Source organism: Phyllostomus discolor, chromosome 5 (assembly GCF_004126475.2).
Source record: "Phyllostomus discolor isolate MPI-MPIP mPhyDis1 chromosome 5, mPhyDis1.pri.v3, whole genome shotgun sequence".
NCBI classification, from domain to species: Eukaryota; Metazoa; Chordata; class Mammalia; order Chiroptera; family Phyllostomidae; genus Phyllostomus; species Phyllostomus discolor.
Genome location: NC_040907.2, coordinates 136,764,720 through 136,779,291, shown reverse-complemented (window position 1 = coordinate 136,779,291; position 14,572 = coordinate 136,764,720). Strand labels below are relative to the sequence as shown.

Below are 14,572 nucleotides of genomic sequence, written 5' to 3'. Positions count from 1 at the left end.
AAATCTCATTGTGGGGATTTTAATACCCCACTGCCAACAATGGATAGTGTTGCTTGTGTCAAAAAAAAAAAAAAGCAACAGTATTATAGCATTGAACAACACCCTACAGATCAATTCACCCCAAAGAAGCAAAATATGCATTCTTTTCAAAAACACATGGATCATTTTCAAAGAGACCACATGGTAGGACACAGAACAAGCCTCGATGAATTCAAGAAAATTTAAATCATATCAAGTAATTTCTTGGGTCACAATGGATTAAAACTAGAAATCAACCTCAAGGAAAATACTCAAAAACTTTCAAATACATGGACATTGAGTAACATGCTATTAAATAATGAGTGGGTTAACAATGAAATCAAGGAAGAGATAAATAAGTACCTGTAAACAAATTAAAATGAATACAAAACAACCCAAACCTACAGGACACAGCAAAGGCAGTCCTGAGATGGAAATTCATAGCAACACAGGCCTACATAAAGAAGATAGAAAAATCTCAAAGAAACAGTCTAAGCCTACATCTAAAAGAACTGGAGAAACAACAGCAAACAATGTCCAGAGTGAGTAGAAGGAAGGAAATAATCAAAAACAGAGCAGAATTAAATAACATAGAGACTAAAAAACAATTCAAAGGATTAGTGAAACGAGGAGGTGGTTCTTTTAAAAGAAAAACAAAATTGGCAAAGCTTTAAGCAGACTCACGAGGAAAAAAAGAGAGGACCTAAATAAATAAAACCAGAAGTGAAAGAGGACAAATGAAAACAGGTACCATAGAAATACAAAGGATTATAAGAAATTACTATGAACAACTACATGCCAAGAAATCGAACAACCTGGGCAAAATGGACAAATTTATAGAAACATACAATCTTCCTAAACTGAATGAAGAAGAAGCAGAAAGCCTCAATAGACCAATCACAACTAGCAAAATGGAAGCAGTAATCAAAAAACTCCAGGCACACAAAAGTCCTGAACTGGATAGATTTTACCATAAATTCAAAGTCAAATTGACTCCTGTCCTTCTCAAACTATTCTAAAAATTCAAGAACAGGGCAGACTTCCAAACTTTTTTCACAAGGCCAGTGTTGTCCTAATTCCAAAACCATGAAAAGACACAAGAAAGAAAATTATAGGCCAATATCTCTGATGAGCATAGATGTTAAAATTCTCAACAAAATATTGGCAAACCCAACCCAGCAAAACATTAAAAAGATCATACAGAATGATGAAATGGGGTTTTTCCCAGGGATATAAGAATAGTACAATATTCACAAATCAATAAACATAATACACTACATAAACAAAATGAGAACAAAAACCACATGACCATATGAATAGATGCTGAAAAGCATTTGGTAAAATCCAGCACTCAATCATGATAAAAAAAATGCACTCAGCAAAGTGGGAATAAAGGAACTATACCTCAACAAAATAAAGGCCATATATGAGAAACCTACTGCCAACATCATACTCAGTGAGCAAAAACTAAAAGCTTTTCCCCTTAAGCTTTTTCACTTAAGACCAGGATCAAGACAAGGGTACCCACTTTAACCACTCTTGTTTAACATAGTACTGGAAGTTCTAGCCACAGTGATCAGAGAAGAAAAAGAAATAAAATGCATCTAAATTGGAAAGGAGGAAGTAAAAACGTCATTGTTTTGCAGACAACATGATATTGGACATAGAAAATCCTATAGTCTCCACCAATAAGTGAAATTGGCAAAATAGTGGGAATATAAAGTCAATATTCAGAAATTGATGGTATTTATGTATACCAACAATGAACTATCAGAAAGAGAAATTGGCAGAGGGTGGAAATTTCATTTACTATAGCAACAAGAAAAGTAAATTGCCCAGGAATAAATTTAACCAAAGAAGTAAAAGACCTGTACTCAGAAAACTATACAACACTGAAGAAAGTAATTGAGGAAGATACAAGTAAATGAAAGCACATACTGTACTCATGGACTAGAAAAATTAACATCACTAAAACATCCATAATATCCAAAGCAATCTATAGATTCAACACAATTCTTATTAAATACCAATGGCATATTTTACTGATTTAGAACAAATACTCCAAAAATTTATATGGAACAAAAAAGAACTCAAAATAGCATAGCTATCTTGAGAAAAAAGAACAAAGTAGGAGGGATCACAATACCTGATATCAAACTATACTACAAGACCACTATAATTAGAACAAACTGGTGCTGGCATAAGAACAGTCACATAGATCAATGGAACAGAATGGAGAGCCCAGAAATAAACTCATGTCTCTCTGGTCAATTAATATTTTACAAAGGGGGCACAAGCATACAATGGAGTAAAAATAGTCTCCTCAATAAATGATGGAGAACTGGACTGGTACATGCAAAAAAAAAAATGAAACTAGCTTACACCAACTTACATCGTATACCAGAATAAACTCTAAATGGATAAAAGACTTAAATATAAGTCATGATACCATAAAAGTCCTAGTGGAGAACTAGGCAGTAAAATTTCAGGTATCCCATGTAGCAATAATTTTGCCAATATATCTCCTAGAGTAAGGGAAATAAAGGGGAAAATAAATAAACAAGACTACATCAAATTAAAAAGCTTCTGCACAGCTAAAGAAACTATCATCAAAGTGAAAAGGGAACCAACTATATGGGAGAATGTATTTGTTAATGATACTTTGGACAAGGGTTTAATCTCTAAAACATATAAAGAATTCATACAACTCAACAGAAGTAAGACAAACAATCCAATTAAAAAATGGGCAAAGAATCTGAACAGATATTTCTCCAAGGAGGACATACAGATGGCCCATAGATATAAGAAAAAATGCTCAATTTCACAAGCCATTAAAGAGATGCAAATTAAAACCACAATGAGATGTCGTCCCACGTCTGTTAGAATGGCCATCATTAATAAATCAACAAACAACAAATGCTGGTGAGGATGTGAAGAAAAGGGAATCCTAGTACACTGTTGGTGGGAATGCAGACTGGTACAGCCACTGTGGAAAACAGTATGGAATTTCCTCAAAAAATTAAAAATGGAACTGACTTTTGACCCAGTAATTCCACAGTTGGAACAATACCCTAAGAACCCCTAAACACCAATTCAAAAGAACTTAAGCACCCCTATGTTCATACCAGTGCTATTTACAATAGACAAGTGCTGGAAACAGTCTAAGCACCCATCAGTAGATGAGTGGATCAAAAAACTGTGGTACATTTATACAATGGAATACTACACAACAGAAAGAAAGAAGGAATTCCTACATTTTGGGACAACATCGTTGGAACTGGAGACTGTTATACTAAGTGAAATAAGCAAATTGGTGAAAGACAAATACCATATGATCTTACTTATAAGAGGAATCAAATGTAATGAACAAAAATAAACTAATGAGCAAAATAGAACCAGAGGCATGAAAACATGGAACAGACTGACAGCAGCCAGAGGAGAGGGGGAAGATTAATGGTGGGAAGAAGGGGAAGGGACTACTCAAAGAACATGTATGAATGGCCCACGAACATAGACAACAGGGTGGGGATTGACTGTGGGGGTGGAACTGGCCTGGGTGGAGGAGAGCAAAAGGGGAAAAGTTGGGACAACTGTAATAGAATAAAAATAAAAATAAAAATAAATTCATCATGTTTATGTGTAAAAAATAACATAGCTATTTATCATTGCATATTATAAAAATAAAAGAAGGGAGGGAGGGAAGGAAAGAAGGAAGGGAAAGGAAGAGAGTTCTTTCTTCCAAGTCTTAAAGCAAAGACCTGGCATCGAAATTATAATTTTCGTATAATGTGTTCTTTTAATTATTTCTTTTTCCTATTCCCCTTCCTCTTAATTTATTTTTCTTGTAATGATAACAGGAAATTATATTGCTACCAATTCTATTGACATTTATGTACTTTTCTCCCTACTTAGAGCTTTAGAATAAATGTAATATTTATTCTTATTGATATTTATTGCTCTGGTGCAGAAGCTCATTAATGTGTAAATTTCATCAAATAGTTTTCTTCACTGAGATTCAGGGAGCAATTAGGTTATATTAGTTTAAAATAACAAATATCATTAAAATAATAATTGCAGAATATATGGAGGACAACTCTTTTCAAAGAAATTTATGTATTATTATGTCATCTAATCATCCCAGAGAAGTGAGTCACTGGGTTCTATAATCTGAAAAGCATAGAGGAAAGGGGATATAAAAAAATAGAATAAATATGGAGAATAACACTTAGCATACATAATATTGCCAAAATAGAAGAAAAATTAAAAATCTGTGCCTTTTGTAGTAAGTATATTAAAGTGCATTAAACTACCATAAAAATTATTGTATTTTAGTGTGAAATATGAGAATGATTAAAATGGAAAAATAGTTTTAAACCAAGTTATCTTGAAATTAAAAACATTCATTGTGTACCTATTAGGCCACTTTTTACCTCCCTATTATTCATAAAATTAGTCCTTAAGGAAATACTGAAGTTCGATAAACCATTGTCATCCTTTCAAGGATATATAAAATACTTAGTTTAAAAGTTCTTGGCCATAAAATAAAGAACATATAATATAATAAAAAAAGATACAACTAATATCAGTGAAAAATTGTATACTATTAGTGCTTCATATTAGTCTCAGTTTCCCTCTTTCAAAATGGGAAGGGCAATGCCTTGGAGGTTAAAGAACACCAATATGGGAAACAATAGTGTTGCTGAATATACTTTATTGGCAGAAGTCTGTAACCATGGTAACACAACAACCTAAGGCAATGTTTTACTCTTTTGTCCATGAAACTTCTTAAGGTAAAATATGTTAAAATATGTTAAAATTAACAAAATATGTTAAAATTAACAACACAGTGAAAATATTTACCAGAATCACAGTTATGTACAATAGTTAACAACAGTATGTTTTACTTTATATTTTTAAAACTATAAAAATATCATGCTGGCCTTGTGCAATCTTAGAGAAATGGACTGCACTTTTAACAGGCCATCTGCTCCATTTCTAAATGGGCATCAACTAACAACAGGCACAAAAGGCCAAGAAAACAGCATAGAACATTGTGATGCCCTGTTCAAATGTGGTCAGGGTGAAGCAAAAAGCTGTGTAAAAAAATGGACTGATAAGGCAGTCCCAAATAGCAAAACAGGATCTAATCAAGAATCAGTCTCTGACCACAGAGTAGGAAGACCTAGCAGCAAGTGCCCAACTAGAGTTCGAAATCACTGTAAACAAATGTCTGCTATTTGTCTTCATTCTTCCCTTTTTTAAACGGTCGTGTCTCTTGTGACTATACTGCCCCTGTATAACCTATAGGTTGGGTATATACGGTGTCAATGAACTTGTTCATGGGTCTCTAGATTAAAAATACAAACTTACATAAAGTACATTATAAAATACTGGACTCTTAACCTAATACTGTGATTGGATGAGATTTTATAGAATCTTTGAAGGGGATGGATATATTTTGCTTTTGGACGTCTCAATAATAATTCTGAACAGTGGAAAGACTATGGTAGAATGATTGCATTAATAGCATGAATTAATGTTGTCACTATAGCCTTGTCCTTTGCCTGTAAAACTCCCTTGTCCTTTCCCTTTCTGACTCTGAGATCAGTCTGTGACTTGCTTTGGCAAGTAAGATGTTAGAAAATGTATTAGAGTCAGAGACTGAAAAGCACATGTGCATTTCCGTTGGCTATTTTATACAGTGGTGCTTGCTCTCTCTTGATCTCTGCCATCACCATAAGAACAAGCAAACTTGTCACACATGTATGAGTGGCACTGAGAAAAACATTGAGGTCATCCAATGCAAGCCAACAGCCTGCAAACCCCAACACATGTGAGAGAGCAAGGCCAAAATCAGTTCATCTCAACTCAGATCAGAAGAAATGAAAGATAATGCACAGATTTGTGAGGAATAATGAATGGTGGCTGTTTTAAGTCACTGAGCTTTCGGGTGATTTGTTAAGAAGCAAAACTAGCCACATAATCTGGAAGAAAAGATCCCAGTCCTGTGGTTAACCAGGATTATGGGACTATAGCCATTTTCCATGGAGCTTTGTCAATTAATTCCTCTTCTGGGAACCAGCATTTAGGGGAATCATTGTTGGGCTTATTAACTCTAACCTCTCAGTCCACTGATCATAAAAATGTGTCCTCTCAGCAAAATACCCCATTACATTATCAGTTCCCTAAGAACTGTGAGATTAACTGCATTTGCCAAAGGAGACTAAAGAATTGTCAGCAATGCTGGATATCCACACTCAGGATGCAGATTATTTTTCCTGAGAAAGATAGGATAAGACCACTTTTATTGACAGCCCAAAATGCATATACTATCCAGTATGGAAAGTATTAATAAGGCTGCCATCCACAGATGGAGCATGAAGTTTGAGAAAAGCCTTTGGAGGACCTCTAAGATTTCTCCCAAGTGTTCTCCAGGGTCTCTAAGATCTACTGTTGGCAATCATTTTTTTTCCCCAATACTACTCTATGGTATATAGATCAGGTTTGCTAAGAAGTTTCAGGAGCAGAGCAAGTGTTAACTGATGCTGAAAATGTTCTCTCTCTCCCCTTGCTGGCAGATCAGAGACAGATGGATAAAAAGTCAGCACTCATGAAAAGCTACAGCATAGAATTGGGGGTGGCCTTAGTTACAATTTTGGAGAAATACAAGTGCAAGACACTCCCAACCTCCAGTTTTCTAGGAATCAAATGAGCAAGGACATAGGGTCTCCATATTCACTATGTAAACTTTCCTTTTATTCCCATTTTCGGTAGGTAACCTGTACCTCTCAATTACTCTTCTGTCCTCCAGTCTGGAGGCCTGTTCATTCTTTTTAGATAAATCTCTGATACAGACTCCAGCCAGCAGAGTTTGTGTATTGTGGATGCCATAAAGAAATTCACATGGACTACAGAAGTCCTGTGGAGGAAAAGGGATGGCATGGCCATTCTCTCAAGGAGAGAGTGCCTGGACCCTTGCCTGGACAGGATTTTATTGCTCTAAAGTCTCATTACATCAAAGAAGGTTCTCATTCATTATTCTTAGATTTATGTTAAGTGATTACTTCTTACAGATAACAAAAAATGTTGCAAATGCAAGGGAACAATAAAAATGATTGATTTGGTTACATTTCATCCTTGGGACGTCTTAGTATAGGCTTTAGGGAGTTGCTTCAGAGATATACATTAAACATCTGCAGTCTTAGCTCACGGTGAGGGAGTTTTAGCAAAAGCAAGTCTCTCAGCAGCGTAGGTACAATGCAGGCCTGATTCCCCATGGGAAAGCCCATCTGCACACCTGGCTCCTGTGTGCCATCTCGCATTCGATCAGTTTTCCGGATCAATGCTAGGCTACATTTGCCACTGCCATGCTGATCGGTTCCCTGTAACTCTCAGCAATAAATCTTCAGAACTCTGCCAGGATATGAGGTTGCAGATACTCAGGTTTCAGAGTAGGAAAGAATACGGGTTCAACTGGTTGGTAAAGACCTTCAAACAACCCTACTATTAGCCCTGCCTTGATCTAGCCCTTACAGAGGTCTTGGATTCTCACAATTCTAGGGCTTTTGGGAGATTCTATGGGGTACACAATTTAACCTTATACATGGCCAGGTTAGGATTCACTTTCTTGGACATGGTAAATCAACCACATGTATCATCTTTTTTCTGAATTTCCAAATTTTTGATGCTATCTTCTTTACATACTCTGTCATTGTCAAAATAGGCATCTTAAAAATCCTGTTCTCTCACTTCCATGGGTTTCCATGAAGGAAAAGGCATAAATGTGTCTGTTCAAACCCCTATTTTAAACCAGAAGTATCAACCTGACATTTCTTAGAAAAAAGTCCCACCACATTGGCAAAACGTTCAGGATCCTAATTTAAGTTCAGAGGAGTGGTGTGGCTGCAGTCATGCGTTCCACACAGAGCCAGGTTAGGACATTGGGAAACAGAATCATTTCAGAGGTGCTCCTGTAAATCTGTCACAGAAACTCTCCACGTTGGATCTTTCCATTAATCTGTAATGTTTCCCAGGAGCCCTAGCAAATGCAAAGCCTGTAGATCTCCTCATACCAGAAAGAAGTAGGTCAGAAGAGGAAGGGTTCAGTCACAGGAATAGTGATTAAAGCCTGTGATGTATAATGTCAGTATCTTAAAAACTGAAATTATAGGTACCAGCTGTTGGCTCTAACTTAAGCTCTCATAAATGCAAAAGTATACATTAATATTCCTGTGATATAAAATGCTACAAGATATAAAACAACACTGTCAGGGAATGTATATACTTGTATATATTGATACATGGCATTGAAATGTTTCTCATTCAATGCAAACAACACTTTCTGTAGGGTACATCTGACACACTTCTAAAGCAAGTTTATGTTGTGGTCAATATGAATGCTTTGAAGTTATGTACTTTAGATGAATTTTAACTATTTTGTTAATAAGATTTCTTACCACAGGACTGAAAAGTGAAACTGGATTCTAGCTGTGTGATCTGTAAAATCCTGTTCATACTCTGGTTTCTCTTCAGAAGGCACAAATCTTTCTCCTTTTAAAATCCCGTTCAATTCCATCAAGTAGCACTTATTTCAATAAAAAAACACTCTCAAGCATTTTTCTACTTTTTAGCATTTAAACCAACATCTGTTTAAACTTTTCAAAACTTTATTTTAAATTGATTCCTCTGGTTTCATGAAAACAACAACCACATTTTTCCAATCCCCAGTCCACAGGAATCAGACCTTCAAATTACACTTCTTTTCACTGCCAGTAAGTTTTAAGTCAGCAAGAAGCCAGGTAATATAGGTCAAGCATTAGAGGTGTTGCTTTATTGAGTATTGTTTCCTGCCAGGATCTACACTGTAGCTACTATTTATGAAAATAAATAATAAAAGATAGATATAAAATGGCTAAACACATTTTCCACTGTTTTAAGTAACTAAATGCAGTTGCTATAGTGCAAAGTCTTTACCAATTAATTACATCATCAGATTAATGAACAATAATCTTTATAAAGATGGAATGATAACTCAAAGATATGAACTACAACTATAGGAATTAATAATAGAATTACTTCAATAAGATTGTAGTTTATTGGCTTTGGTGATTACAATAGATTATAATTGTGATTCTATTTAAGTTACAGGTAAATAAACCAAATATTAGTGATTTACAGCATCTGTAAATATTCTGCTATATTCATAAAGTTGTACGATATACAAGTACAAAAATAAGGCTTGTCAAAAGTTTATTGTTCTCAATCTTGCTGACTCTATTCTTGGTCTAGATATTATCATGAATTTTATTTTGATCTGCTCTTTGCTTACCTTTGTTAGGATTTTAAATTTTGTCTTTATTAATTTTATACTGAATGTGCATACCAGGAATGGTGGATCAAAGAGAGATTATCATTATTCACTTAAAATTAATTAACAGTGTGATTCCCCATACCCCAATGCCTAACCATAGGGTGATTCAGTTGCTTTTTTTTTTTTTTTAAAGATTTTATTTATTTATTTGTAGGGAGGAAAGGAAGGGAGAGAGAGAGAGAGAGAAACATCAATGTGCGGTTGCTGGGGGCCATGGCCTGCAACCCAGGAATGTACCCTGGCTGGGAATCGAACCTGGGACACTTTGGTTCCCAGCCCGCGTTCAATTCACTGAGCTACACCAGCCAGGGCTACCATAGGGTGATTCAATGAAAGCCAGGTCAGATCTCCGCACACAAATCCCAAAGTCTGTATTGCAGGCGAGAACTGGAGGAAATCCATCTTTATCAGCTTATCTACAGGAGAGAGGTAGTTATCTCCAGTCAAGTAGGGAGACTGGATGAAAAGGATCCTGAGATCTCGCTCTAAACTTCTGGGATATAAATGCCTATCTCCAGGGATTAGGTAAATCCAGGGTCTCTGGTTTTTCTAACTGAGAGATGTCTCCAAGGTTCTGAGTCCTACCTTCCCTTGAGAGGTAAGCGTTTACCTCTAGAGCTAGAAAAATCTGTCTGGAGTTCTCTCACTTTCTATACAGCTGGGAATTAACTTCCTACGTCTTGCTTCTAGCCCATCACACCAAGATTTCAGTAAAATTTATGCAAAAAGCCCCAACTCTACAAAAACACAAAAATATTTCCTCTATATCCCACATTATTTTACTGCTAGTTCCAATTATTGGTATTATGAACTTACTGGGGAGATGACCTAAAGTGTTTCTCACATAAGTAAGAAATGGATATAAATCCCTGGCTGGCGTAGCTCAGTGGATTGAGTGCGGGCTGGGAACCAAAGTGTCCCAGGTTTGATTTCCAGTCAGGGTACATGCCTGGGTTGCAGGCCATGACCCCCAGCAACTGCACATTGATGTTTCCCTCTCTTTCTCCCTCCCTTCCCTCTCTGAAAATTAATAAATAAAATCTAAAAAAAATCTGAAAATTAGGTTTTAAAAAAATAATAATTAAAAAAAAGAAATGGATATAAATAACCCTTTGTTTAGAGATTCCAGGCATTATGCATGACATACTTATTTCATACAATTAGCAGAAAAGTCACTTTTAAGTTATGCACTTTAAATGAATTTTAACTACTTTGTCAATAGGATTTCTTACCCAGGACTAAAAAGTGAAACTGGGTTCTAGCTGCATGATCTTTAAAATCTTATTCAATTCCATCAAATTGCAGTTATTTCAATAAAAAAACTCTCATTTTTAACCTAATAATTAAATTGTATTATTTATTTTATTTTACCTTACAGAAGTTTCAGATAAAAAAGTCAGACCTCAGGAGAACACGTAAAATCACGAACGACGCTACTAAAGAGACCTTTTTAAACTTCCGTCGGCAGGTTTCCCTCACTAACTTTGATTAGTTAATTCCTTCCTTTCACATAAATTTGACAATGACATGCCTTTTCTTTCTTTTTTATTTATTATAATTAACTTATTTCTGAACTTGCCATAGCTATGACATTTTCAGAACAACTAACACATCCTTTAATTAAAGCTTGAAGGATTATTGCTGCTCTTTGTAGCAGTTCATTTCATTATCTTCCTAAAATGTCTATGTGTCTAAAAATTATATTTCCTAAGCTTCATAAAACCAAATTTACATTTAAATACAATTCATTTTGCATGAAAAAAGACAATCTTTTAAAAGCATGGTGTAGTCTAGCTTTAAATGTAGAGCTAGAGGATTATGCCAAAATATATAAAATGAAGCACTTATATTAAATGCAATATATTTCCGCATAATGTTACTCATATGCTAATTCAGAGTGATTACCTCTTCTTTTTTTTCCATTTTATTTTCACAGTTTACACTGCCACAGATATCCCCACTTTCCCCCTCCACCTGCCCATCTTTCCCTGAAACCCTTGCCCCCAGCCACCACCACCCTGTTGTCTGTGTCTTTGGGTTATACATATATGTTCTTTTGCTAATCCCTTCACTTTCTTTCATCTAATTCCCCCTTCCCCCTCTTCTCTGACAGCTGCCAGTCTGTTTCATGTGTCCATGCTTCTGTTTCCATTTTGTTCATCAATTTATTCTGTTCATTAGAGTCCACGTATATGTAAGGTCATATGGTATTTATCTTTTCCTGACTGGCTTACTTCACTTAGCTTTATAATCTTCAGGTCTATCCATGCTGTCACAAAAGGTAAGAGATTATCTTTTCTAATTCATGATTTATCAAACTAAGCCAAGTTAGTTTTCAGGAAGGACTCAGTGCAAATAGTTTGTCAGAAAAGGTTATACTTCAGAGAAGACAGAGAAGACACTGAATTATGCAGTCTATAAAAAATACATCTTTGGCTATTGGTTATGCAAATTTATCTCTCATAATTCTAATTCTGTCTTCAGATACAACATTTGAAAACAATTAAGTGCCTTGATGTAAACTTAATTAGTCTGATTTTAATTCCCCATATAAATATACCAGGTGAAAATAATAACTTTCCTGTAATCTTGCCTGGAAACAAAGTCAAGGAAGGCAAAGACATGGGCCCAGGTAAGGTTTATATGTCATACACTGATTATGTAAATTTGATCATGATGGAAAACAACATTTGGGCACAAGCAACAATGTAAGTCAATATAGTAATCAAGAATAATACATACTCACTGAATAAATTAAGTAAAAATTGTTATTTTATCACAAATGAATGGTTTAGCCCTGGCTGGTGTAGCTCAGTGGATTGAGCACGGGCTGGGAACCAAAGTGTCCCAGGTTCGATTCCCAGCCAGGGTACAGTCCTGGGTTGCAGGCCATAACCCCCAGCAACCACACATTGATGTTTCTCTCTCTCTCTCTCTCTCTCCCTCCCTCTCTCTCTCTCTCTCTCTCCCCTCTCCCTTCCCTCCTTAAAAATAAATAAATAAAATCTTGAAAAAAAAAAATCTTAAAAAAAAAAAAAATGAATGGTTTACTGAGGTTTATTTTGTAAAATCAGGATATCTTGCTTTGCAAGGAAGGCATACACAAACAAGTACTTCTGTAAATGAAGACTTGTGGTAAGGATCTTGGGGATAAAAGGGAGAAAGCAAACATAAGTAGGTCTCTCAAGAGATGGGAATACTTCATGCACAATAAATTCTCAGTGTTTCTAGTCTTAGAGGGGCTCTGATGATTTAAGAATGATTCTAGTGGTTACGCCTTCTGACACAGGTGTCCAGCACTCCCGGAACCCATAACCCATCTTTCTGATGATAAAAGCCTTTTTGTCTCTGGCTGATCTACTATTTCTGCCCACCAACTATTGGTTTAGGTAAAATATTTGATGTATTTTTTTCCTCTTAGATACAAAAATATATCAAATTCTCCAAGTACAGGTTTATTTCCAAAATTTGTTTTAACCCAAAGATGTGTCAAACATTGTTAACATAAATTCATCAACATTACCAACAAATGTAGATTTGCAAGCACTAGAGACTTAATAAATGCCATGAAGACTGAAGTCTTCCAGGAAGTCTTATTCCCTAATTCTCTGGAACTAGAACAAGCAACTCCCTCTACTGGTGCTTTTATTTCTCCCCAAAAGTATTTACTTACTTACTCTGTAAGGAGTGTCAAATCCATTGTGCTTAAGGCTGTATTCATGTGTCGTATAAGGGAAAGTATATTCTGAAACCATTACTTCCTATAATATTTCAGGAGTATGTGCTGATCATTACTTAGGAAACATAAAATGTTATATTCTTTTTCTAATTAAACTTACCTGAACTGATCTTAAACTGATAGTTAGTAGTATTTGAATCTACCAAAAACACACCTCTAGTTGCCCATGTTTGGACAAACTGCATGCACCGTTTACACATTTGGGGTGTTGGCTTTTGTTCCAGTCAGTAGTGACATCATCTTGTATATGCTTATGGCATCAGCATATCTGTAACAGGTATGCTCAGTGTCCTTAAAACCTCTCGATTCTGTATCTTGTTTGTCTCTACTGTCATTTTTCTAGAAATCTAACACCTGGAAGTTAATCCTTAGTAACACCTGTCTCACTAGCATTGTACATTTGTTCAGACTTTCATTAGATATTTTCTTAACAAGTGTGTTAACATGATCTATAACTTTATGATCTGCAGTAACTTTTAAACAACAAACTTTCATACGACTTACATTATGAAGCTTCTGGAATTCTGCAACCAACATTTTGAATATTTGTATTCAATTACCATTTTTTATGGTATAACCTTGTTTATTTTGTGACCCATACACCCATTAGTAGCTGAAGCTTGCCTGCTGTTGTGTTGAGTCAAATTCACTCAATACAACATTGGAATCTTAATTTTGTTTTTTTCTTTTGCTTTAATTTACCATAGGATCAAATTTTTCCCGTTTTAAAAATTAGTTTTTTGGTTATCTTTGTCACTGAGAAATTTCAAATGCTTGTTTTCCTATTTCCTTAAGAGATATGAAGTCATAGTTTTTTTATTATTTTTAGACAGGAGGGAAGGGAGGGAGAAAGAGAGGGAGAAAAACATCAATGTGTGGTTGCCTCTCATGTGCTCCCTCCTGGGGACCTGGCCTGTAACCCAGGCATGTGCCCTGACTGGGAATCAAACCAGTGACCCTTTGCTTCACAGTCCAGCAATCAATCCACTGAGCCACACCAATAAGGGCTATTATTTGATTTTTTGACAATAGCCATTCTGATAGGTGTGAGGTGATATCTCATTGTGGTTTTGATTTGCATTTTCCTGATGGTTAGTAATATTGTGCATCTTTTCATGTGTCTGTTGACCATCTGTATGTCCTCTTGGGAGAAGTGTCTGTTCATGTTCTCCGCCTATTTTTTAATTGGGCTCTTTGGTTTTTTAGTGTTCAGTTGTACGAGTTCCTTATATATTTTGGATATTAGCCCCTTATCAAATGTATCATGTGCAAAGACTTTCTCCCACTTAGTAGGTTGTCTTTTTGTTTTTCATTTATGATTTCCTTCTATATATAAAAACTTTGAGGTTTGATGGGATCCCATTTGTTTTTCTTTTGTTGCCTGTGCCCAAGGAGACATATCCAAAACACAGACTTTGTTCTTAGCCTCTGAATTAGACTGCTTC

The 14,572-nt window shown here is 35.5% G+C and overlaps 1 long non-coding RNA gene across 3 annotated transcripts in view; it reads right to left on the bottom strand.

Moving 5' to 3' along the window:
• LOC118500841 overlaps positions 1-13,417 on the bottom strand; it is a 327,925-nt gene extending 314,508 nt beyond the window's left edge. The window contains exon 1 of one of the 3 annotated variants that reach the window (XR_004903427.1): positions 13,066-13,417. This is a non-coding gene — a long non-coding RNA (uncharacterized LOC118500841). The remainder of the gene's footprint in view (positions 1-13,065) is intronic. The other 2 variants (XR_004903426.1, XR_004903425.1) reach the window with 2 other exon arrangements.
• Between the last annotated feature and the right edge of the window lie 1,155 nt (positions 13,418-14,572).